Source organism: Macaca nemestrina, chromosome 16, assembly GCF_043159975.1.
Source record: "Macaca nemestrina isolate mMacNem1 chromosome 16, mMacNem.hap1, whole genome shotgun sequence".
Lineage (NCBI taxonomy): Eukaryota > Metazoa > Chordata > Mammalia > Primates > Cercopithecidae > Macaca > Macaca nemestrina.
In genome coordinates, this window is record NC_092140.1 from 65,761,201 (window position 1) to 65,784,577 (window position 23,377).

Sequence of the window (23,377 nt, forward strand, 5' to 3'; positions counted from 1 at the left end):
TACTTTTATAAATACTGTAGCATTATTATGTGGTCTAGCTATCCTGTTAAGAAAGTATATGTAATATCAATATAGCCCTTAAAGTAGTTATGTACATTTGAATTAATTTTCAAGGAAGCACTGCCAATTCTATTTGGCATTCTATTTAAAGGGAAAAAAAGAACCTATTTTAGTCAGGATGGACCTTACAGATTACTGCCTTCCATAATAAAAAGTAATAAATGGCTACACTCTATCCACTCTCAATCTGGAAAGGTTCTAAAACACTCCACTTGGGTGTGCTTGACTGGATCCAGTTTTTCAATCATTTCTAATTCTCCCATATCTTCAAATTTAGGATAAACATGAAAAGATTCTGCAATGTGATTGAAGCATGCTCAGTTAAGAAAGATTCTCATTTTAGTATCAGAAATGGACAGGAACAGAGAGAGGAGGGAGCATGCAGTGTGGCAAGAAGATTTCATTTTACCCCTCCTTTTATTTCTCCCTCCATTCAAATAAAAGCATGATTTCCAAGGCTCTCTGCTTCTCTGTTCTTATTAATGTTCTTTCTGTCAGTGTCCTCAAAGAGGTAATTAACCTCATGTTAATACAAAATATTCTCTAAAAGCATGCTTTGCTAGCCCTTTTATAGCCATTATGTCCTGGACAGGGACCATGTTCCCCTCCATTCCCCCTTCAATACCTATCAAGACTTTGCAAGTATTATTAGGTAAAAACGTCTCATTAACATTTCCTTTGGTTTCATGATGCTAAATTTAATTTTGCCATGATGTCAATGCACAAAATCAAGATATCATTTGCCAGGTCCAAAGTTCCTTATGGTTTTAATAGATTTTATTTCTGTATTTTCTCGACATTCCTAGGCAACTCCCAGGATAACCTGTATGGTTGTTGTTTATTCCTACAAGTGTGGAGAATGGGATACTATAGGAAGGCCCAGTAACAAGATTAAGCCCTGGGACAGTGTGGCATTTTCTTCTAAGCCCCTCACGTGCCACCATAACATCAATTATCAGTCACAGGAAGCATTTTAGGGCAATATGGTAAGAACAACAGTCAATTATCAGGAAAATTTGCCACATAGAAACTTGGTCACATTCTTGACCTCCAAATTTGGCTTCTACAATTGTTTTCTCTCCATTTCTACCAGCTGCTTTAATGATCTGTTAATATGTTAGTTATTGGACCCTTGATATTTGCAATCCTTCCAAATCTATAGATGAGATTCTGATTATTTTAATAATAAATTAGTTCTTTAGAGAGTAAAGTTCTTTAGGTCTTTAGGGAGTAAAGAACAAGAATGGCATTTTATGAAAGAGAACATCGATTTCATTTTTGGCTTTACTAACTATGCACTGTGCATCCTTGGATAAGTTATCAACTGCTCTAAGTTTCAAATTTTTCATTTGCAAAATGTGAATAATAATATCTATCTCACAGGACTGGTATAATAGAATGGACAATGTCCACAGGTAATTGTTTATAAATGTTAAAGACCTCTCCAAAAGGGAAGAATCCTGGCAATTCCCTAATCTTTCTGTGGGAACATTTTAAAAGATACGAGTAATGAGCCAAACACAGTGACCTAAAGGCCTGGGATGCAATGACCCAGAACAAAATTGCATGAATGTACACTATGTGTTTCTCTTATTTCTCCCACTCTATTCCACTAAGGAGAAGAAGGACTGTCTGCAAAAATTATGTTATCAAAGTCAAAAAGCATTATTCAAAACAATGTTGGAGAAAAATATCTAATGACAAGAATACATATATTATTGAATGACAAATCACTTTCATAAACATTCATGTGTCATCATTTTCTCTTTTACATCTCTTCCCAATCTCCTAGCATTCACTTTTACTTTCCTGGCCTTTGAGTCTCTATGATCCCAGAAGGCCTACTGATCAATTAGAACATTGTGTATGACTTTCATCCTTCCCTCCTCACTACCTCGTTTGATGTTACTGTGAGTCCTCAAACCCTTCTTTCTTCACTGCTATTTTTCTCATCCCATTCTCCATGACCTAGACCCACATCTTACCTAGACATGTGCACTACCCCCAATTTCAAACCCATTAAGAACAAGCCCGTATCACTCCCACATTTCCTTCCTCCTGTACCCTTCAAAAGTATTCATATTATTATGGATGGGTGCAGTAAATAGCATGTTTTTTCAACATATTTATAACCTGTCCACTCTGTCACCTGCCATTCCAGTGACCTGACAACCTGCTGGAAGCTTCCCCAACTGTGCTTACCCCAATCTCACCAATTCCCTCTGGCAGAAAAGGGAATACATTTTGTTCCTTTCATTCTTTTTCTATATCTTTGTGTTATCCAGATCTAATCTCTCAAACCCAGAATCCCACGCAGCTTCAAAATGTGTCTTCTGTCTCCAGTCTCCCTTCTTCCACAAAGGCTAAAAGAATGTAACTCAAAATTAATTTCACCGCAGAATTTGTCCTTTATAAGAATCCATTTTTTTGCTCTTCCCATAACAACTACTACTCTACTAGCTTTCAGCTCCAGTACCACCTGGCATCATAATGTGGGGCTCTGAAAAGAATATTTTAGTATTTCTACAGTTAATGCTTTCTGACCTGAGGAAATTTTACTAAAACTTAATTGGGCTAAAAGACAAAGTTAAATTATAACTAAACAGAAATCTTTTGGTGAAAAATTATGAATTAAGATGACAAATAGCAGATCTCTTCAGTTTTTGAAAATGGTTCAAGGAAAAAAGACTCAGGAAAATGCCTCTCACATGAAAATCAGTCAAATGCAAGGTACCTGTTGTAGGCAGAATAATGCCCCCACCCAAATATGTCCATGTCTTTCCGAATCCCTGTGAGTATATATTACCTTTGTGAAATTAAATTATAAAATTAGACTCCAAGCTCTCTGGGATTTCTGTGATAATATAGAACCTCTAAATTTAAAAACAGAGCCAGATGGTCATAGCATGGTGAGAGAGTGGTCACACACCCTGGGTTCTCAGGATACACAGCTTTTGACAAACATCCTACTTTATACTCCTGAACCAGAACAGCTCCTATAACCAGAGCCAAGATAAACTGTGACCAATAATCCCCACCAGTCATTTGAAAGAAATATATGACAGAGCGTCTAACTTTGGGCTTGGAAATCACCCAATCAGAGCTTGACTATTTCAACCAATGAGAACAGAACAAGCCGAATTCTTCATTTGCATAAACAAAGCTGACTGAGAGCCTAGGCAAGAACTTTTCTTATTCAAGCCAGAACATCCCTTTCTTCTTCAGAGTACACACCAGAGGCTGCAACCTCCCAATCGGCAGATTGTTTTCTATAAAAAATATTTTATTTTTTCCCTACAGATCTCATGGTCTCTTGCTAACACCTTACATGACAATGTTATTAAGAATTTTGAACTGGGGAGATTACCCTGAATTATCTGAGTAGGCCTAATATAATCACAAAGTTCTTATAAGTGAAAAAGGGTGGCAGGAGAAGAGTCAGAGAAGGAAATGTGATGAGGGAAGCAGAGGTTAGAGTGATGGGATTGCTGGCTTTGAAGATGCATTGGGCCATGAGCCAAGGAATAAAATGATCCTTTAAAATCTGGGGAAAAAAACAACAGATTTTCACCTAGAGCCTCAAAAGGAACACAGCCTTGCCAACACTTTCAGTTTTAGCCTATGAGACGCATTTTGGACTTCTAGGGATTAGGCTAGGTTGACCTTCTCACTGTTCTGAAAGTGATCAGGTCAGCTTTTCAGGTGGGCCACGACATTAACTGATATTTCCAATATGGCATCAAAGCTGGCAGGAGCATAGAAGTATCACCAAGATCTGCATGCCAATCACTATAACCTCCAGAACTGTACAATAATAAATTTGTATTGATTTAAAACCATTATTAACTATAGTCAAGAATTTAATACTATGCTTGTGGCGATTTATTATAGTATAGTAATAGAAAACAAGTACTGCAGCCATAACTAGGAGAGACCAGAATTTTTCAAAAGGAATTGTGGGTATGGCTATAGATAAATATTAATTTTATCATTCTAATTGCTTAAAAATGGACTCAGTTATTCAGAGAGTTGTGATATCAAAAGAGACTAAGGCAGACTGCAACTATTTGAAAACCGAAATGTCCCTTTGATTCAATAAGCAGGAAACAGATTGAAAAAGCTGCCTAGGTCAGCAAGATGGCAGCATAGAAAGTTTCAAGCTCCACTTGCCTCCACAGAAAGTTCAATTAGCAACTACTCACAGCCCAGAACATCTTTTTAAAACCCTCAGTACTTGAAAACAAGCCTGAGTCACCAAAGTGGGCCACAGAACTGAATAAAAATAAAAATTAGAAAGATAAGAAAAATAGTCTCACTTTGACTTGACTGTGTCTCCTCTTCTCCCAAGTTGGCACAATGCCCAGTGGAGAGGATATCTGCTGTTGAATCTCTCTATTAAAATTTTCAGTTTGGTCATTTTACTCTTTATCTGTAGAATTTTGATTTACTTATCTATTATCTATATCTTTATCAAACTTCTCATTTTATCTGTGTATTGTTTTCTACATTTTATATACTTTTTTATCTGTATATTCTTATAGTTCACTGAACTTTATTTAGATTATTCTAAATTCTTTGTCAGCCACTTCATAGTAAAACTAGGCCCATAATTTTTATAGGGGAAAAAGAATTGGAGGGAGTCATCCAACTTTCCTGGCATTTGGCGACATTTTCCAGAAAACCCAACCAGTCTCACCTCACTGGGAACACTGAAGATATTGACATGTCTAGACCACCCAAGGTCAGGCAGAAACAACAAAAAAGGAAGCAGAGGTTATAGCAATCAGCAGGCAGATCTTGGTGATACTTCTATGCTCCACCCAGCTTTGGTGCCATGCCACATCAGAGATATCAGTCAATGTCATGGTCCACCTGCAAAGCTGAGCTGGTCACCTTCAGAACAGTGAGAAGTTCAACCTAGCTCAAGTACCTAGACAGCTAGCCTCTATGCACAGCCTCAAGGCTTACCTCAACAACCCAATATAGGCAGTGAGACTTCCACCTCTGAGAATTTCAGAAAAGCAGGAGGGCTAGACCTCCTTGATCTGAAAAGTCAAACTAAGCCAAAAAGCCCACTCAATGACCCTACCTAAGCAGGGAGACTCCTACCTCTCTGTATTTTCAATAAGTTTAGGGGCCAGAGCTGCTATATTTATTCAAACTTTTGACTGCTTGACTCAGCCAAAAGTCCACCCCACAGCTCTATCCTGACAGGGAGGCAATTCTCAATTGCATATTTCTAAAGAGCATAGACTCTGGTCATTTCCATCCCAAGTGGTGACTCCCACTAACCTCAGTACAAAGCCTGTAAGCCTCGTCCGAGTGCAGATACCAAATAGCAGAATTTGGTTGCCAGGGAACACATTTTATGACCAGCCTGACCAGATACCATCACAGTATATAGTCAGTGACTTTGCCTGATAGCAGAGCCGAGCAAGTGATCTTGCTGGAAATCACAGCCTAGTCTGAGGCCCCACTCAACATCAGAGCAAAGGCAGCAGCCTAGTCACCTAAAGAACTCACAATAATCTCTGCATGCCCAGGGTTATCAGCAGGTGGCCTTTCCAGAATCACAGGTAAAACTATATAGTAAAGGTCTATCCCTGCCAAAGAACACATGTAAAGGCCAGAAGAGTAAACTATCTCCTCAAGTGCATAGACAACAAAAAGATACAGGATTACAAAGAATTAGAGAATCATAATGCCTTCAAAAGAAATTAATAAAGCTCCAGTAATGGACTCTAAATAAGAAGATCTATGAAGTCATTGACAAAGAATTCAGAATAATCCTCTTAATGAAGTTCAGTATACTACAAGAATATACAGAGAGAAAACTATAAAATTTAGAAAACCATACATGAAGTGATAAGTTTGACAATTATAAACAATAAAAAAGAACTAAGAAGAAATAATAGAGATGAAGAGTACAATTACAATGACTGAACTAAAAAATTTAATAGAAAGCTTCAACAGCAGATTTAATTAAGCAGAAGAAAGAATCAGTGAACTGGAAGACAGAACATTTGAAATTACCTAGTCACAGGAACAAAAAGACAAAAGAATGAAAAAGAATTAAGAAACCCTACAAGAATTATGGGACATATCAAGAGATCAAACATTTTCATAATAGGAGTTGCTGAAGTAAAAGAAAGAAAAAAAGACCAGAAAGCATATTTAAAGAAATAATGACTGGAGACTTTCCTAATCTGGGGATGATGGCAACATTCAGGTACAGGAAGCTCAGCAGTCTCCAATCAAATTCAATCCAAAGAGGAGTTCACCAAAATATAATAATCAAACTATCACAAATTAAAGACAAAGATAAAAATTCTGAGAGCAGCAAAAGATAAACACATCACCAATAAAGAAGTACCCATACAACTATCAGGATATTTCTCAGCAGAAACCCTGCAGATCAGGAGAGAGTGAGATGATATATTTAAAGTGCTGATGGGCAAAAAAACTGCCAGAAAAACATACATTACCAGTCAAAGTTAGCTTTCAGAAATGTAAGAGAAATAAAAATCTCCCAAACAGTTAAGGAAGTTCATTACCACTAGACCTGCCTTACAGGAATTGCTATGGTGTGTAAAACAATGTTATCCCTAGTAGAAGAGGCAAAAGACAAAAATATTAATAAAAACTATAGCTAAAATAAATTGTCATGGAATACACAATACAAAATAATGTAAATTCTGACATCAAAACATAAAATATGGGAAGAGGGGAATAAAAATGTAGAGTCATTGTATTGAATCAAACTTAAGTTGTTATCAGCTTGAAATAGGTTGTGACACCTAAAAGTTGTTCTGTGTAAGCCTCATGGTGACCTTAAAGCAAAAATACTTAGTGGAAGCACAAAACAGAAAGAAAAAGATCCAAAGCATAAAACTATGTAAAATCGTCAAACCACCAAGGAAGACATCAAAAAAGAAACAAACAACATACCTATAAAACAACCAGAAAACAATAGCAAAATGGCAATGGTAAGTCTTTATCTATAACAATTACTTTGAATATAAATGAATTAAATTATTCAATTAAAAACATATTGACTGAATAAAAAACAAGAACTCGCTATATGTTGTCTGTAAGAAACTCTCCTCATTTTAAGGACAAACAGACTAACCTTGATGGGATGGGAAAAGATGTTTTATGCAAATAGAAACTAAATGAGAGCAGGAATAGCTACACTTATATAAGACAAAATAAACTTTAGTCCAAAACTGCAAAAAGAGACAAAGAAGTACATTACATAATGAAAAAGTGGTTGATTTATCAACAGGATATAACAATTAAAATGAAGATATACACCATATAAGAGCACCTAAATAATAAAACAAATATTTCAAAATCTGAAAGGAGAGATAGATTGCAATACAATGATAATAGGAGACTTCAATATCCCACCTTTAACAATGGACATATCATTCACACAGAAAATTAATAAGTAAACAGGGAATGAAAAACTTCAGACCAAGTGGACCTAACATACATATACAAAGCATTTTATCCAATGCCAATGGATTCTTCTCATATGCAAACAAAAATTCTCAGGACAAATCACATGTAAGAGCACAAAACAAGCCTTAGCAAATGTAATAATATTGAAATCATATCAAGTATCTCTTCTGACCACAATAGTATGCAGCTAGAAATCAACAATAGGAATAATTGCAGATAATACACAAATACATGGAAATAAAACAAGTTTATGAATGACCAACAGGACAATGAAGAAATTAAAGGGAAATTTTAAAAAAATATCTTAACAAACAAAAACAGAAACACAATATACCAAAACTTACAGGATACAGCAAAAGCAGTTCTAAGAGAAAAGTTTACGGCCATGAATGCCTATATCAAAAAAGTAGAAAGATCTCAAATATACAAAATCTTACTCCTCAAGGAACTAGAAAAAGAAGAACAAATTAAGTTCAACATTAGCAGAAGGAAGAAAATACTAAAGATCCACCAGAAATAGGTGAAATATAGACTAGAAAAACAATATGAAAGATTAGAAATATTAAAAGCTGTTTTTTGAAAAGATGAACCAAATTGACAAATCTTTAGCTAGACTTAAAATGAAAGAAGACTCAAATACATGCAATCAGAAATAAAAGAGAAGACATTACAACTAATAACAGAAATTCAAAGAATTATAGGATACTACTATGAAAAAATATACACCAACAAAATTTAACAACCTGGAAATAAATGGATACATTTCTAGATGCATATAATCTACTAAGACTGAATTATGAAGAAATAATATCTTATCACAGTAATTAGAAGGAGATTGAATCAGTAATAAAAAGTCTCCCATCAAATGGAATCCCAGGGTCTGATTACTTTACTGCTGAATTCTACTAAACATTACATAAGAATTAACATCAATCTTAAGCTCTTCAAAATACTCAAAATGGAATACTTCCAAACTCTTTTCACAAGGCCAATATAACCCTAATACCAAAGCCAAACAAGGACATTATAAAAAATAAAATTATAGGTCAGTATCCTTAATTAACATAAACTCAAAAATTCTCAACAAAATACTAGCAAGCAGAATTCAACATCACATTAAAAGGATCATTCACCATGATCAAGTGGAATTTATCCCTGGAAAGTAAGGGTGGATCAACATATGCAAATCAATAAATATGATACATCATATTAATTGAATGAAAAATGAAAACATATGATCATCTCAATTGATGCAAAAAATTTTTGACAAAATTCAGCAGTCTTTCATAATAAAAACTCTCATCAAATTAGGTAGAAGAAATGTACCTCCATGTAATAAAGGCCATACATAAGAAACTCAGTTAGCATTATACAAAATGGTGAAATATTGAAAGCCTTTTCTCTATGATCTGAAATGAGACATAGTATTAGAAAATTTTCCCAGAGCAATCAGGCAAGAAAAAGACACAAAAGGCAACCAAATGGGAAACAAAGAAGCAAAATTACCAATGTTTACTAATGATATGATATGATCTTATATATAGAAAACTTTAAAGATGCCACCAAAAAAATATTAGAATAAAAAAAGTTGCAGGATACAAAGTCAACTCACAAAAATCAGTAGCATTTCTGTACATCAACAAGCTAACCAAAAAAGAAATCAAGAAAACAATTATATTGTGATAGCTACAATAAATGAATAAATAAAATACATAAGAATAAATTTAACCAAGAAGGTGAAAAATGTATACATGAAAACTATGAAAAGTTGATGAGAGAACATGAAGAGGATCCAAATAAATAGAAAGATAACCTGTGTTCATGAATTGGAAAAATTAATATTATTAAAATGTTCACACTACCCAAAATGATCTACAAATTCAAAGCAATCACTATCAAAACTCCAAAGTTAATTTTCATAGAAATAGAAAAAACAGTACTAAAATTCATATGGAACCACAAAAAATCCTGAATAGCTAAGTCAATAAGCAAAACAAACAAAACTGGAAGCATCACACTATTTGTTCACACTACACTAAAAAGTTTTAGTAATTAAAACAATATGGTATTCGCAAAAATATATATGCACATCGACTAATGTAACAGAATAGTAAGCCCAGAAATGGGCCTATGCATGTACAGTCAACTGATTTTCAACACAGATACCAAAAATACACAATGGAAAATGGATTGTCTGCAACAAATGGTGTTGGAAAACTGGATGCCCACAAGCAAAATAATGAAACTGCATCCTTATCATGGGTCCGAATAACTTTGGACCCATGGAATTGGACCCTAATCATGGGTTCCTCATGCCATATACAAAAGTCAACTGAAAATGGGTTAAAGACTTAAACATAAGACCAGCCACTCTAAAACTACTAGAAGAAAACATAGGGGGAAAACTACACAACATTGGTCTGAGCAATTTTTTTTTATTTGACCCACAAGCACAGGCAACAAAAACAAAAATAGACAAATGGAATTACATTAACCAAAAAGCTTCTGCAGAGGAAAAGAAATAATACTGTGAAGAAACAATCTATACATTGAGAGAAAATATTTGCCAGCAATACATCTGAAAAGAGGTTAATATGGAAAATATATAAGGAACTACGACAACTCAATGGGAATTAAAAATGAAGAAAGTTGAATGGACTTTTTTTTCAAGATAACAAATACAAATGACCAACAGATACATGAAAAAATGTTCAACATCACTATTCATTAGGGAAATGCAAATTAAAACCATATGAGGTATCATCTCACACCTGTCATAATGGTTACTATAAAAAGAAATGATAAGTGTTGGCAAAGATGTGGAGAAAAAGGAATGCTTGTACACTACTGTGGAAATGTAAATTAGTACAGCTATTATGATTTGGAGCTTCCTCAAAAACTAAAAATAGAACTACCATGTGATTCAGCAATCCCACTTCTAGGGTTTTTCCAAAAGATTTAACATCAGTTTGTCAAAGAGATGTCTGCAATCCAATGTCACTGCAACACTATGCACAATGTCCAAGTCATTTAACATTTCTAAATGTCCACCAGCAGGTGAATGATTAAAGAAAATGTGGAATACAAACACAATAGAATATTTAGCCTTTTTTTGAAAAGGAAATTCTGTCATTTGTGACAACACAGATGAACCTAGAGAATATTATGCTAAATGAAATAAGGCACAGAAAGAGGGCTACTGTATGCATGTTTTCACTGATATGCACATCCTAAAAACATCGATCTTATAGAAGCAGATAACAGAATGATAGTAACAGAGGCTGGCAGTGGGGAGAATGACAATCAAAGGACAGTTAGACAGCATAAAAAGTGTGTTTTTTTAGCTCGAGTTTACAGTGTGGTACATATGGTTATTAATATTTTACTGTACATTTTAAAATTGCTAAGAGTAAATTTCAAATGGTCTCACCACAAAAAAGTGAGAAGTATTTAAGGGAAGGGATTTGTGGCTTCACTTGGTTTAATTATTTCACATTGTATTCATAAATCATATCACTGTTTACCTCATAAGTACATATAGTTATAGATTTTCAACTTAGAATGGACTAAAAAATCAAAAAAGTAAACTGCTCAGTCTTCAGATAGAGTATATTGTCCAATTTTTTTTCTTTAAATATTGCAGAAGGTAAATGGAAATGGAAGAACTTCCCACGGAGTGAAACCAAGAGTCATAAAGACCCATAGAGGCTGGGGTCCATTTGAGGAGTATCTCCCACCTTTGTGTTAGACCCTCACAATACATCCTAATGTGATTTCAGAATTGTTGCGATCAATGTTCCTAGCTAGTGCCTCACTTTCTTCTCTTTCTCAAATGTATTTTAATAGCTTTTCATGGTTATCCTGTCATTATTCTTCTATAGAGTAGAGCATATAGAGTAGAACATGGGGGTTAAAGGATTGACTTGGTGCTTTTTGCTGTTTTTTGTTGTTGTTGTTTTGAGACGTTGTTTCGCTCTTGTTGCCCAGGATGGAGTGCAATGGCACGACCTCGGTTCATTGCAGCCTCTGCCTCCCAGGTTCAAGTGACTCTCCTGCCTCAGCCTCCTGAGTAGCTGGTATTATAGGCTTGCACTACCACACTCAGCTAATTGTGTATTTTTTGTAGAAATGGGGTTTCTCCATGTTGGTCAGGATGCTCTCGAACTCTCGACTTCAGGTGATCCACCTGCCTCAACCTCCAAAAGTGCTGGGATTATAGGCATGAGCCGCCGTGCCCAGCCAACTTGGTGTTTTGTTGGTTTTATTATTATTATTATTATTTTTATTATACTTTAAGTTCTAGGGTACATGTGCATAACGTGCAGGTTTGTTACAAATGTATACTTGTGCCATGTTGGTGTGCTGCACCCATCAACTCGTCACTTACATCAGGTATAACTGTTTTTTTATATAAGCCTGCAGCTCAAGTGGCCCCACACTCAGACCTGATTTGGAGACTGTTGTGCAATCCTGGACATTGAGCCCGACAGGGTGATGAGACTGTTGGATTGTTTCTTTTAGAAGAGTGAGTATATTTTGGGTGCAGAAAAGAGATAAGTGAATTTTTGTGATTAAGCAGAAGGCTAAGGTTGAATTTATTACTGTTTCCAAATATTTTATGCCCCATCTTGTGAAAGAATTGTACTTCCCTACTCCGTTGATGTCAGGCTTGGTCATATGACTTGCTTGGGCAGTAAAATGTGAGTGTAAATAACATGCACCATTGCTGAGAAGAAGCTTTATGAGGCATGGCAAATTTAACTTCCCTCTTTCTTCCTGTCTGCAATAAGCCCAATGATTCTCCAGTTAGGGGCTGCTTTGTCAGTTTAGTTCCCAGAGTAAAAACATCGTGAAACTGAGCTGTAAGCAATGACTCACAACTGACATGTAACATGAGCAAGCAATGAAGCTTTGTTGTTGTAAACCACCATAACTGGGATTGTGAGGTTGAATGTTACTGTAGTATAGCAGCCTAAGCTGACGGATAGAGGTGAGAGCAAAGAACAATAACCAGTGACCACTGTTCCTGATGCAGTGACCCAAGGGACAGCACTATCAGATACATTTTTACTACTTTCATTCAATAAAAAATTTTAATCATAGAATATGCAAAAATTATTCTGTGTTCATGTGTGCTTTAGAATAAATGTGATGCGTACTGAATTTCCTATTTGAGAACAGCTGTAAGAAAAAGAATTACACATGGTACTAGATGAGCCCAGAAGAGAATTCTGGACAAGCAATTATTCACTTGGGGGAAAAAGGTCCATTTAATGACAAAAGGGTGAGACATAATCTGTGCTCCAATCTGGTGAAATGTTAAAGTTACAATTCTTCCAAAACAAATGATAGAATTCCACTGTGACACAAAGAAGAAAATAAATGAGCCTTTGACATCATGATTATATATTTAACAATCTTATTGTCTAAAGGGCAAGCATCCATGAACCAACATGACTTACTTGGAATAGCTACATTGCAAAGCCATTGAATATGCATCACCACATATTTCCAAAGTGCAACCACAAAACTAATCGTTGCAACCCATTCCCAGAGTAGAAGTTTGAACTTGCAATAAACAAGACCCATATATGTACGTGTCAAAAACATGTAGTGAATATCTGGCCCAGAGGAGGCAGGGCTATGGGTTAAATCACAAGGAATGCTTGCTCCCCCACTGTAATGTTCTAGTAAAAATAGAAATATGACTGCATGAATTTCAAGTCTGTCCTAAAAAGAAAAAAAAAATCCTAAATTCCCCACATACACACAGTTCTAGAGTCCAGAAAGACAGTCCCATCCTCTTGCCTTGTTAGTGCTGAGAGGGGAAAGGGTTGACAAGAGGCTGAGCTTGTGCTGCTGCTGCTGCTGCTGCTGCTATGGATGTGGTGATTGTTGCTGCTGCTGCTGCCGTTATTTTAAACCCAGGTCTTTTTCGTCTACTCATTGTTTCATTGAGTCCAGAGGCTTTTTGCTGTGACTGGACAAAGGCTAAGCTTTGAAGACAGTGAATAAGAATCAAAGCATGGGCCCAGGTGCAATGGCTCATGCCTGTAATCTCAGCACTTTGGGAGGCCAAGGCTGGTGGATCACCTGAAGTCAGGAGTTTGAGACAAGCCTGACCAACATGGTGAAACCCCATCTCTACTAAAAATACAAAATTAGCCAGGTCTGGTGGCGCATGCATGTAATCTCAGCTACTTGAGGCTGAAGCAGGAGAATGGTTTGAATCCAGGAGGTGGAGGTTGCAGTGAGCTGAGATCATGCCATTGCACTCTGGCTTGGGCAACAAGAGCAAAACTCCATCTCAAAAATAATAATAAAATAAAAAAGAATCAAAGCATGACTTTTAGACTTGAGATTTTATGCCCCCTAAAACTCAACAACATGTCTTGAGAGTTGTGCACTGTAGCTAGAAGGCATGCTTTTGCATATGCAAAATGATATCAATATTGCTCATGTAAAACACCTGAGGAGGGGTAGGTGTTAAAGCTTGTCTCTTGATCCAAACGTTCGCCTCCAGCGAAGAAAGTGACACTGAGAAATACAAAAACTGCCAAAAATAGTAAGCACAAAATTGAACAGCTTTTTATAAATGATGCATAACCTTAATTAGAGTTTTCCTTCCAGCTTAATATGACTAAGAATACTACGTTTAACCTATAATATGCAATGGGAATCCCAAATACTACACCCAATTATAATATACATTTTCATATAAAATGATATGTTGTGAAGCCAGAAAATATTTTAAAGCGGTGGTAGGAACACTTCCAATTGTTTTAGCTGGTAAAATAGTAGTCACAGACTAAAATAAATAACTATAAGACGGAAAACTTCAGAGGTAGGAGGCAATGCAAACGTTAGAGACTATGGCAAATCAGAAAAAGCACACACCCCAGGCAAAAGGGGCAGCTACTCTCAGACTCCCACAGAGTGTTCCCTTTTAGAAAAGTCAGCCCAGGGCAGTCATCTGATTTTTCAAGAGAAACCATAAATTTAGAATTATATGTGAAATTGATTTTCAAGTGCTACCCACTAATTAAAAAAACAAACCCTGTGAATGACAACAATTTGTTGCCCAAGAAAACACATCTGCTGGGCAGATTGGCCAAAAGACCCAAGTGTCCAGTTTCTGGGCTACTATGCTTGATCCTCTCCTTCTCGAGGTATAGCCCTTTCTCAAATACCAAAGGGAAACAGCAATGAAAAGAGGGTTTCTTTTTGTGTGACTTAAAATTCAATTTTACATCAAAGAAAAAGTATACATTTTATCTTCTAGTATCATGTCCATAATGATTCCTCTTTGACAGGTAACATGTTTGTAGTGGGCTGATCTTTGGGGGTTATTCTTAAATTTCAACCAGGAACCAAATGTTAGTTCACAGATGTATCTTCCTGAGAGCCCCGATGTGGTAGAAAGTACAAAACACATAACTAGGGCCGGGCGCGGTGGCTCAAGCCTGTAATCCCAGCACTTTGGGAGGCTGAGGTGGGCGGATCACAAGGTCAGGAGATCGAGACCACGGTGAAACCCCGTCTCTACTAAAAATACAAAAAATTAGCCGGGCGCGGTGGCGGGCGCCTGTAGTCCCAGCTACTCAGGAGGCTGAGGCAGGAGAATGGCGTGAACCCAGGAGGCGGAGCTTGCAGTGAGCCGAGATCGCGCCACTGCACTCCAGCCTGGGCAACAGCGTGAGACTCCGTCTCAAAAAAAAAAAAAAAAAAAAACCACATAACTAGGATTTAACAGACAGAGATTCTAGGCCTGACTTGATTGTGCTGCTGTCCAGAGCGAACAGGTGAGGTTTAACCCTCTATGCCAAAATGAAAAACAGAAATGACTGATTCTCTATTATTTTAGGTTTTTTGTATATTTACTAGATAATTGCTAATTGGAGATTTGTTGCTAGAGAGTGAACTTGCATGGGCTGGGAAAGGCCAGAGCATAAGATGTCAAAGGATCAACTCAGATTCAACAGTTTCAGAGTCTTGTCAAACTCCTGAGGAAATTACAAACCTTGTTGCCATTGAGATTCAGTTGAATAAAGGGTGTAAATACCTTAGAGAATAGGATCATGGGACTGATGTGGCTCTTTGCAAACAGTTGAATGACTTGCAGGAAATGAAGGTTTTAACCCTACTTTTGTAGTCCCAAGAGATAGAATGAGAAGCCACGGATAGACTTCACAGGAAGATGGAATTGTCCAAACATTGACTCAAGTAGTTGGTTACCCTGAATTCAGTTCGTTTTCTTCCACTGAAAAATTACAGTCAATCCTCATTATTTGAAGATTTTGTATTTGCAATTTCAGCTACTTGTTATAACTTATTTGCAACCCTCAAATCAATATTCCTGATGCTTTCATGGTCAGGGTCATTTGTGAACATTGAGCTGTAAAAAAAAAAAAAAAAATCAAAATCAAGTAATCGGCTATGAACATTTCCAGCAGAGGTCAAATAAGGCAGCCCAGTCCACTGCCTTCTTGTTTAATCTTCCATGTTGTAAAGAAGTACCCTTTTACCAGACTACTTTGCATTTTTGTGCCTTTTCTTGGTGATTTCACCACAAATGGCCCCAATCACAATGCTGAAGTGCTGTCTAGTGTTCTTAAGGACAAGAAGACTGTGAGGTGCATTATGGAGACAATACACATCCAATAAGCTTCATTGAGACATGGATTACAGTACTTTTGGCCATGAATATGATATTCACAAATCAACAATATATACGAAATAAAGTGTCTTTAAACAGAAACACACATAAAACAAAGTTACATATTGATAAAAATGTTGTGACCAGAAGCTCAAGGAACCTCACCCTGTATCTTCCCTAGAGACGATTCAATTTTCACTAATTCACTGTTCAGGGAAACTTTGTAGAACATAACTACCCTAAATAATGAGAATTGACTATAAGTAGCAATTTGATCATCTCTTAAGAATGAGATCAGGGAAATGCTGTACACATCAAAGGACAGCAACGAATCCACAGTGTCCTTTCCAGTCTCAAACTCTAGTATTCAATGAAAAACTGACTCAAACCCCAGAAAGGTGATTAGATAATCATTTAAGTCCTTTGAGCCCCTCAAATTCTATGATTCTATTGCGTAGTCAGGGAGTCAATTGTGTCTCAGCTTTCCATTTGTATAGCAGAAGAATTTTAGGGAAAAAATAGTATTAGGTTTCTTCTTGGCTCTAAAATTCTATTACTCAAGAAAAAAAGGATTTCATCACACTCTTTTGTTCACTTCTAACATTAAATTCTCTTCCAATTCTTTTTACTCTCCATTCAGTATCTCATCTGTAGAAATTCCCACTTACTCTTCCTCATTCATAACTTTCCTATTTTTTCAACAAATTTTGGTCTTTAATTTGTTGTGTTTGAGGATAAGAGGAAGACACCCAAAATTCTCTTTATATCAAACGTCCCATGCTTTTAAAGAAAAAGGCCCTGAATATTTTGGGCCTCCTCCTGTCACCTTGGCTTTTTTAAAAAATTATTATTTTTTGAGACAGAGTCTCGCTCTGTTGCCCAAGCTAGGTACTGTGGCATGATCTCAGCTCACTGCAACCTCTGTCTCCAGGGTGCAAGTGATTCTAGTATCTCAGCCTTCCAAGTAGCTGGGAATCACAGGATTTTGTATTTTTAGTAGAAATGGGGTTTCACCATGTTGACCAGGCTGGGCCACAGGTGGTCCTACCTACCTCGGCATCCCAAACTGCTGGGATTACAAGTGTGAGCTACCCACACCCCACCACCTTTGCTTATTCTAAAGAACTGGATCCAGAATGTTGTAATGGTCGATATGCCATGCACTTGTTGTTTTAAACCTAATGGATAATAAGTTTATAAATATCCTACAGAGGTCAGGCATGGTGGCTTACACCTGTAATCCTAGCACTTTGCGAGGCCAAGGTAGATAGATCACTTGGGCCTAGGAGTTCAAGATCAACCTAAACAACATAGTGAGACTCCTTCTCTTAAAAAAAAAAAAAATTCATTAGCTGGGCATGGGCATGGTGATGAATGCCTGTGGTCCCAGCTGCTCAGTAGGTTGAGGTAGCAGGATCACTTGAACCCATAACTTCAGGCTGCAGTGAGCCACAATTGGACCACTGCCCAGTGAGCCTGGGCAGAGATCCTGCCTCAAATAAATAAATAAACTTCAGAGTGTCTCCACCAACAGGAAAAAAGCTTAAGGTAACAGTCTTGTTTTTATATAATCCTATTTTTAGGAGTCTCCCAGCCTCCTGGGTGGTTTCCTGCAAAAAAAAAAAAAAAACTCAAAATTACATCTGAGACAATTGCGGTCACTTTTGAATCAATTCATGGCTGGGCTGGCAGCAATGAGCCATGAATCTGCCTGAACTGGGTAAGCACACAGTCCATCAAGTGATAACATCTGGGAATTGGCCAACTTAGCCATTCTTCCATTCCTATGAAAGGCAAAAAGAAAAAAAAAAAAAGCACCAGATTCAAAATCATATGATTATCTGCATAATTTAATATCACATATCTCATTTTTTAAAAACTGGGTTCGTAGGTATAAGTCTAAAGAAGATAAACAACAGACAATAAAGAGACCTAAACTAGAGTAGAAGGAAAAATACAACCAGAAAGGTAATACTGTATCAGAAGTAAAATAAGACCAAATAATACAGAATTGATATGGTAATTAAAATTAACCATCTCAAATTGTTGCTGCCATGTTTTTCCACTCCATTAAGATCTGAGTATCTTGAGGAGAGAGAATATGATTAAATCATCCGTGAATTCCCAAAGGCAGTTACCAGAATGTAGGTACCTGGTAAGATTAACTGAATTTAAAAATGTTATTATTTTGGTTACTCATATTAGTATTTTTCAGAAAATTACGACACTCTCAAAAGAAGCAGAAGAGTCTCTTCGATTCGAGCATATGAGTTGTGCATCTTCAATGTGTGATGTCTTGCCAGCCTACAGTGGTAGAAAGGGTTAAAAACAAAAGCCAAAAGTAGTAGTGGCAAGGTAAATAAAAGTGTATCACCCTTTGTTCTCTAAACTAAAATTTATGGATTTATCTTTAAGTGTGCCCAAGTATATGTGCCTTCACTAAGAAATGTGAACAAATTATTAAGAATATTGATAATCTTAATGCTATTCAGAGTAAAATCTAGGACTTAAAGCTATAATTATTTCATCATGAAGTCAAACATGATAGGAAACCTTTATGTTATGCTAATAGAGATGAGTGGAATCCAAAAGTATTCGTCTCCTATTTCTTTCATGTGATCCAAAATTAGGTTGCCTTGCAGCATTAACAAATTATAATGAAACCTTATCATCATTTTGGCCAATTGATTTTATTTTAAAAATTGAAAATAGGATGCATACATTGCTATTTACATCACAGATTCACCTCATTATGCAAGAAAACAAATATGGCAAGTTTTTGCAGCTCAGGCGACAGGAAAAACAGCAGCAGCCAGGCAGCCCAGCTTCACAAAGGCTCTCGGGGTGCTGCAGCTCCTAGGCATCCCTGCTGCCAAGATGCCCAAGAGGAAAGTCAGCTCAACAGAATGGGCAGTGAAGGAAAAGCTCAAGAAAGGATGGGTGCCCTCTTCAGCTAAGCCCGCTCGGGCAAAGGTAGAAACGAAGACAAAAAAAGGCAGCAGGAAAGGATAAATCTTCAGACACAGAAGTGCAAACAAAGGGAAAAGGGGCCAGGTGCAGTGGCTCGTGCTTGAAATCCCAGCACTTTGGGAGGCCAAAGCTGGAGGATCTCTTGAGCCCAGGAGTTCACGACCAGCCTGGGCAACATAGTGAGGCCCTGTCTCTACAATTTTTTTTGGGGGGGGAGGGGATAATTAGTCAACGTGATGGCTCCTGCCTGTCATCCCAGCTACTTAAGAGGCTGAGGCAGGAGGATCAATTGAGCCTGGGAGGTTTAGGCTACCGTGATAACAGCATGAGAGCCTGGACAACAGCGTGAGACCCTGTCTCCAAAAAAAAAAAAAAGGGGAGGCAATGGGGGAGGGAAACTAGGGGAAGGATAGCAAAGCGAAAACAGGCTGAAGCGGCTAACCAAGAAATGTCTGTGTACTGATGCAGATAAATAATTTCAGAAGCTGTCATAGAGGTTGACATTACCTGATATCTTGTGCCTTAAATGTGATCATATTGAAATGATCCAGAAATAAAATGCCTGTAGTTCATCTATTTGTAGATATCAATGGCCACAAGTGTACAAAGTTTCTTCTATTTGTCATCTATCCATCATTGGTAAAGATGTTTTCCTTAGAGTTTTTAGTCAAGATTATGTAGACTGACATGTATTATTCATATATATAGTGACAACACTGTTTATGTTACTGGAAGTTATTGTAAATGTGTGCTACTGGCACATTCCAGAGATAGGTCCACAGCACAATACATGACCGTAATATCAACGACTCTTGTAAAAGACATAGTTGAAGGCTTCAGAAATGTCTCCAATGCATATGTGATCCTGCAACAATAGTTCTCAAATTTTGATGTGACTCAAAATTACTTGGAAGGCTAACTAAAACACGGGTTGCTGGGCTCTACATTCCCAGGTTTTCTGATTCCGTAGATGTGGAGTGAGGCCTGAGGAGTTGCAGTTCTCATAAGTTCTCAGCTGAGGGTAATGCTGTTGGTGTGGAGACCATACTTTGAGATCAGAGGCACTAAAATATCCCAATTATAAGATGTTACTAAGAAATTTAAAATGTAGTCTCCAGAGCTTATAGCTGGCCAAACAATTATTTGTAAATTATTAAGTAAATAACAAATTTATTAGAGTAGTATAAAAATAAAGGCATTCTCAGGGCTCCTTGGAAAGGCAGAGGAGTCAACTAAATTACAATGGAAAAGGATGTCAGAAAATGTTCTTCAGGAAAGGTCATTCCTGGATTGTGTTTTGAAAACAAGAATTACTATGTAGGAAAGGAAGAACATTTCAGGCACAGAAAACGATGAATGGTCAGGGGGATTTGGGTTTGGACTTACTCTCTTCCACTTATTTTAAATATTCCTCATCAAGTTTCTTAGCCCTCTGAGCCCTCAGTAAGATGGATCTAATAGTACCTTTACCTCAAGGATCTGTTGTCACAATTACACAAGATAATACATGTTGAGAAGAAAAGCACAGTGCCAGGTGCAGAGTATGTGATTCACAAATGCTGGCTACTATTATTATTGCTGTTGCTTTTGTTTTTATAAAATTATAAAATTTCGTGACCCATGCCAAATACTATATGTATAATAGGACCCATGGCTAAAGTGAAGAGAAGGTGTGGGGAAGTTAAAGTGAAGATAGATAGTTATGGACTCTTGAGATTGCACCACTGCACTCCAGCCTGGGCAACAGAGTGAGACTGTGTCTAAAAAAAGAGAGAGAGAGCATTATGGGCTCTATTTCACATAGACTTTCATGTGTGCTAAACTAACTGTTTTGCAAATTATTGAGAACCTTGTAAATTTCCATTGAAGGATTTTAAGTTGCTGCAGGATCAGACTTACATTTCAGAAAAACTCCTTATGTACATGTATGATAGATGGATTCATAGGGGCTAGACCAGCCCCAAGAAAACTATGGAAGATGGGTAAGATGGAGTGAGAGAAGATAATTTGCAAGTTTTCCTTTAATCTAGAAAAAAAATGCTTTCAGAGTTTTGATCAAACATATATTTAAATTTACTTATACATACTTAGTTGCTCACACCAATCGTGTCAATACACAAAGCTACAATAGGAATGCAGAAGGCTGAGTAAAATAAATCAAACAAATAGAAGTTATTACAAGTTCATGATCTGCATAGAAATATCAGTATTTCTGTCTCAGAAATAAATCTTTGAAATAAATTGTCTCAAAATTGCTAGCAATAAATGAAGTATTTCAAGAATTGCTGTCAATGAATGTGAGTAACTGTACTTAAGCCAAAAAACTGCACAAATGTAACAGATGCCAGCCTGAACCCACCCACCTGCCCATCCTTTTTGTATTGCCCCTACCAGCCCCACCCCCACCATCACAATGGATGTCCTTGACTTATGATTTTGTGTGTTTAAATAGCTTTGCCTTTTCCAATTTATATTGGCCACTGAAAACTGCAAAACGTCTAGATGACATTCCGTTGCAAAGCTTAATCATTTTTAGGTCACAGGCACATTTGATAATCTGATAAAAGCTATATATAGATAGACTCTCTCTCCAGAGAGGGATTAAGATGCAAAATTTGCATTAATATACAAAATTTCTGGGGATTCACAGTTCCTAAAGGCATATAGATCCCCAGATCTGGGATTGCTGCTACAGAAAATAGAACAGGTACTCCTTACAGGATAAACCCATGCCCACCGGATAAGGCAATATAAAAAAAGAAAAACTTTTCTTAAGTAGCTATACCAAAATCCTCTAGGGCAAAGTTATGTAAGGTCCTAAGAATAAATATAAGGGAAATAAAGTTAGAAAACAAACTTTCCAGATGTGTTTTTTAACAACAACAAAATGGATTACACATGTCAGTCAAGACACCAAGGAAATACCCTGCAAAAAATATGTACAACAAAGCTAAATAGCATGAGGCTAACAGAAATTAGCCTGTGAATGTTTAATTCTTCCAATTTTTAGAAGGGAGGGATGCTACAAAATAAGAGAACCATAATTACAATCTTCCATAAAGATTAAATTCTAAAGACTTTAATCATTAAGGACTCATTTCAAGTTATAGCCAGAGTAAGAAGACTATTAGAAAAGAAATTATCATTAGAGGTGATTCTTTTAGGATAAAATAGAATCACATTTTCTTAGTATAACCAGAACCATTTCTATCTAACAAGTAGAGCACCATTGGAAAAAAACAAGGTAAGTGCTTATCCAACTGTTCATTAATATTTATTTAGCTATGTAACCCACATTATACATCCCATCCCACCCCCAAAACACCTTCTAGATTACCCAGAAGTTATTATTCCTATAGAGAAATGTGTGTGTGTGTATATATACACATATATATAAATATGTGTGTGTGTATATATATATATACACACATAACATACACAAACACACACGCATTTGAGAGTTAGTCCTCATCCTCTCCCTCCTCCACCTGCAACTTTGCGAACCACTCCCATGAACATTAAATGAGTGCTGGGATTTTCCTCATGTTCCTCCTAGTCTTCATAGATTAGTGAAATTATATTGGGTCATGACAAAGAAAGAAAAGAGAATTTGATTTTCCAATCAATTTTAAATTAAAGAAAAACATAAAACTGAAGGTGAGAGGTTAATTCTTTTCATGGATAAAAATAATAAAGAAACACAAGTTACTTAATAGTTACTAGAAATTAGTATTTGAATATAAATAGTCCTGAAGGTAAGCCATTCAATTTATAGGGATATCACATGCATAGGAAAATTAAATTACTTTCTCAATCAACAAATGACTAAATATAAACTTGCAAGTATGTAAATGAAAAGGATATTAATGAAAATATTGTCTGTAATCACTATAAAAGCTCTGAAATGTCTTTTTATATAAGCAGTTATCTCCCAAAATATAAAAATTCCAAACTAGTAACTGTGCTCTTTAATTTTACTACCTTATAATTCATAATTCTCATATTTCATTGAAGGAAAAAATAGAGATTCTGATAAATTTCACATAAATTCTAACTCTTTGGCATAAATACTCCAGACACAATGGAAAATAATCATGAAATAACCAAAATAAAAAATTAATCTGTAATTGAATCTTCATGAGAAATATTTAGCCATCTTGACACTGTATAAGGAAAAATATGTGTTAATTTCTAGCTTTTAAACACTAATAATTAAAAACTAGTTTA